This window comes from Triticum dicoccoides, chromosome 6A (genome assembly GCF_002162155.2).
Source record: "Triticum dicoccoides isolate Atlit2015 ecotype Zavitan chromosome 6A, WEW_v2.0, whole genome shotgun sequence".
Taxonomy (NCBI): domain Eukaryota; kingdom Viridiplantae; phylum Streptophyta; class Magnoliopsida; order Poales; family Poaceae; genus Triticum; species Triticum dicoccoides.
Window position 1 is genome coordinate 407,160,721 of NC_041390.1, and position 4,304 is coordinate 407,165,024.

General features: G+C 36.3%; 1 long non-coding RNA gene across 1 annotated transcript; it reads left to right on the top strand.

The window, feature by feature from the left end:
- The first annotated feature begins 3,670 nt into the window (after window positions 1-3,670).
- Window positions 3,671-4,072, top strand: LOC119318232. The gene is made up of 3 exons (XR_005154021.1): window positions 3,671-3,735; window positions 3,812-3,899; window positions 4,002-4,072. It is a non-coding gene; the product is annotated as an uncharacterized LOC119318232 (long non-coding RNA).
- The last annotated feature ends 232 nt before the right edge of the window (window positions 4,073-4,304 follow it).

A 4,304-nucleotide genomic window follows, 5' to 3' on the forward strand; every position in this document is an offset into this window, starting at 1 on the left:
GTGAAGGCGCCTGTTTTGGGAGCACGATATCTGAATTTTCGGGATATAACAAGACGCGGGTTGAATTTTAGGGACAAGCCTAACGTGTAGTAATATTGTACTTGTACGTACCAAATCAATTCACACTTCCCTCAACCAAAAAGAAAATGAAAAAGTAAAACTATTCACACCACACAAAGAGAGGGTCTTGCCCCGATTTACTATACAAATGCTATTCAAAGCTACTCCCTCCTTCCGGTTTCCCAATTTCTAACAAAACATAGAAGTTCAAATTTAAATAACCAAGAAGGTAAAAAATCCAAGAAGTTCAAATTTAAATAGTGGACCGGTTAGATGTTTATTACAAAACTTGGATTTCTTCAATTACTAAAAAATAAATCAAAGAAGTTCAAATTAAAATAAGAGAGTTGTTCGATGTTCGTATACCAAGAAAAAACAAGCGTCACCTAGAAAATGTTAACTCTCGAAGTTGAAATTTAATAAAATGGAGAGTTCGAAAAAAATGTTATGTGTGTACAAAAGAAAAATTCTCACTGATTTCTTCGTGATTGGAAAATGATGACCAAAAAATTTGAAAGTAACATAATAGAGCCATTCAAATATTTGTAACAAAAAGCCAAGCAATTCAAAAAGTTTATAAGAAACAGATTTTTCCTTCTTTTAAAAATAAGACCTAGAAGTTCAACTTTGAATAATTGAGCGGTTCGATATTTATTATATAACTAGCACTTTCCCCGTTACTAACGAATAACACCAAGAAGTCCAAAAATTAAAAAATATGAAGTTGTTTGATGTCTATAAAAACTCAGATTTTCCCCAATGCTAAAGATTAAAACCAAGAAATTCAATTTCAAAAAAACAGAGTAGTTCAATGTATATAAAAAACTCAGATTTTCACATTACTAAGAATAAAACCAAGAAGTTCAATTGGAAAAAGCGGAGCAGTTTGATACTTATTTGAAAAAAATCTGATTTTTATATTTACTAAAGAATAAAACCAATAAGTTCAATTTCAAACAATGAAGAAGTTTGATGTTTCCAAAAAACCTCCAATTTTCACATTTCTTAAAATACACAAATGAAGTTCAAGTAAAAAAGGCGGAGTGGTTCAATGTTTATAAAAAACTTAGATATTTTCACGTAACCGAGAGAAGTTTGGTTTGATAACTGCCAAAAGTTCACATACTATACGGTGTGCATTGTATGAAAAGAAAGAATGAAAACGCAAAGGCCAAAAGTTTTGTTACTAGAAGTTCAAGTGCTCGGCCTGAGAAAGTTCAAAAATTCATGTGAGAGAGGTTGAACAAAAATACGTGACAGAAGTTCAAGGTGAAAACAATGGGAAGTTCAACTAGTACAGGAAATGCATTTTAGATAGGAATATAAGAATAGAAAATAAAAATCTTAGAAAGTTTGTTGCAAGAAGTTCATGTGCTCCTCCTGGTGAAGTTCAAGATCTCTAGTGCGGGACGTCCAACCTTCAATTACATGTAAAAAAACAGGCAAAAAACGACGTAGTTTTTTCCATTTTTAAAACTACTCTCAAACGACAAAAAATTGTAACGTGTGTCTATATGAAAAAGATGCTCCTATTCATAAGCTTTCCAACGGTATATTATATGTTACATTCTGATGTACAGTTTAAAAATTTCATGTATACCAATTAAAACACGTTTTTGTGTAATGAAAAAATAATTTTGAACCGTCACAAGTATGAAAAAATGATAAACGCGGGAAAGTTGCGTGTTTTCAATAGCTTTTCATTGATATATCATTTGCTCAATTCTGGTAAGTGGTTGGGGAGTTACGGGTAAAAAATAACACGTGAAAAATAGAGTGAAGTTCAAAAAGAACTGATCCAGAAGTTCAATCTCTTCACGAAGTGCTTTTTCGAAGACTGTTATTTCGATGAAGGCAGAACGCGTGATCTCAGAAGTTCAGATCAATAACTGCCAGAAGTTCACGTAGTACACGGTGTGCATTTTCTATTAAAAAAGAATGAAAATGCAAAGCCTAAAGTTTTCTTGCTAGAAGTTCAAGTGCTTGGCCGGAGAAAGTTCAAAAATTCTTGTGATAGAGGTGAAAACAACACAAAAGTTCAACTACTGCAAACGAAAATACGTTACAGAAGTTCAACGTGAAAACAGCAGGAAGTTCACCTACTACACTGAACGAATTTCAGATGAAAAACTTTCAAAATCGTCGCGAGTATGAAAAAATGATCAACACGGGAAAGTTGCGTGTTTACAGCAGCTTTCCATCGGTATATCACCCGCTCAATTCCCGTGAGTGAGATGGAGAGCTACGAGCAGTGGATGAAGATCTACGAGCAAAAAAATCACGTGAAAAACAGAGTGAACTTCAGGTACACGCACCGAGAAGTTCAGGTTCTTCACGCGGTGCATTTTTGAAGAATTTGTTTCGCGATAGAGGCAGAACGCATGATCCTGCCATTTCCGAAATTACTTGAAAATGGCTTAGAATCATAGAAAACCATCAACATGAAAAAGTTTCGCATTTTCCGTAGCTTTTCAACGGTATATTATTTGCCCAATTCCGATAAAGTTTGTAGAAATTACGGTGAAAATACTTTTTTTCTCCATTTTCTAAACTGACTTAAAACCGTAAAGAATTGGGAGAAACAATACATACCAAAAAGTTTCGCATTTGTTCAAGCTTTCCAACGCCATATCATTTGCTGCATTCGGATGCACGGTTAAAAAAATAGCTCAAAATACAAACTCAGTAGGACTTGGACCATTTTCTAAATTACTCTTAAACCATTCAAAATTAGCAAAAACTTTCCAGATGAAAAAGTAGCGCATTTTCATAAGCTTTCCAACGCCATATCATATGCCTCCATTGGATTAGCCGTTTAGAAATGACATCGAAAAAACGAACTCAGCTGTTCGGTTTATGACATTTTATGTTTTTTTCAAATTACTCTTTAACCATAGGGAATTATTAAAAACTTTCAACATATGGAAGGAGCGGTTTTGCAGCAGCTTTCCAACGCCATATTATATGCCTCATTCCGATAAACGGTTTAGAAATGCGATCAAAAATACGATTCATATTTTTTGTGCGAAGAAAAAACGGTTTTCAAAACTGCTCTTAAACTGCCTATATTTTGCCAAAAATTTAAGTTGGGTCATGATATTGGTGTCCATAGCTTTCCAACGGTATATCGCAAGCTCCGTTCGGGCAATGTTGGCGAAACTTCAACCGAGTTCACAGGCAAGTTCAACGTATTACTAAATATATATATATATATATATATATATATATATAGGAAAATGGGTTAGTACTCCTAGGAGTACATACTCCCATGCCCGTGTGTCTCCTTTATTACGTGGGAAAAATTCAGCCGAAACGACCAAACTCATTGCTTCAATTTTCTAGGTGCTTTATATGCATCGTTGGACCATCCTATCAATTTGAGTCCTTATCCATCTATCCTGTCATCTCATTTGTGGCATGCGGCGGCAGCGGCGACGGCTAGCACGGCTGCGGCGACAACAGCGACGGCTGGCATGACACCGACTGCGGCGGACTACATCACCCTCCAAGAGAAGGAGCTCGCTCGGCAGCAGCCTCCATTGGTAGTTGTTCATCCTCTCATTGATTGGATCCAGTCTTTTGAGAATTAGTACTCAATATGCTGCAGATCTTTTGAGAAACACAAAAGAGGATCCGATGTAATACAAAAGGAGCATGATCCATTTTATTCCAGAGGTACGTTCATGTGTTATCAGTTGGGGTCCAGCTTTCATTCTGACGACAACTTCTCCATCTTCCCAACAACAAACAGTATTTCTTGTGGATAAGTGGTGGAGGGCGGAGGCCACGGTACACATGATGTTCTTGGTCACCGACCATCCTCTAGGTGTTGACCTGAAGTAATTGTTTTTTGTATCTATCCTACATGATTTCTGCAAGCGGTTTCCTTTTGCCATTTTTTGTGACCTGTGGAAGTGATCAATGTTATATCTACAGAGCAGTAGCATCGATGGCCAAGGGTGCAGCGCAAAGATGATAGCGGCCGATGGCGGTCTGACCTCCTGTAATCAAGCACATGTCGTGACGCAAACTTGAACGTGTTCACATAGCCACCGCTGATGCATATACATGAATGCTTTATCATGTACTGTATGAATGGAATGACTATAGCAGGTTTCTTTGCACTTTTGCAAACAAGCCATTTTTGTTACCAGTGATCAAACATGTGCATACTTCTTCTTACGTGTATACATATACTCTTGTTTGGTGAATAAATTCTTATGCGAGCTTACCATACTAATTTT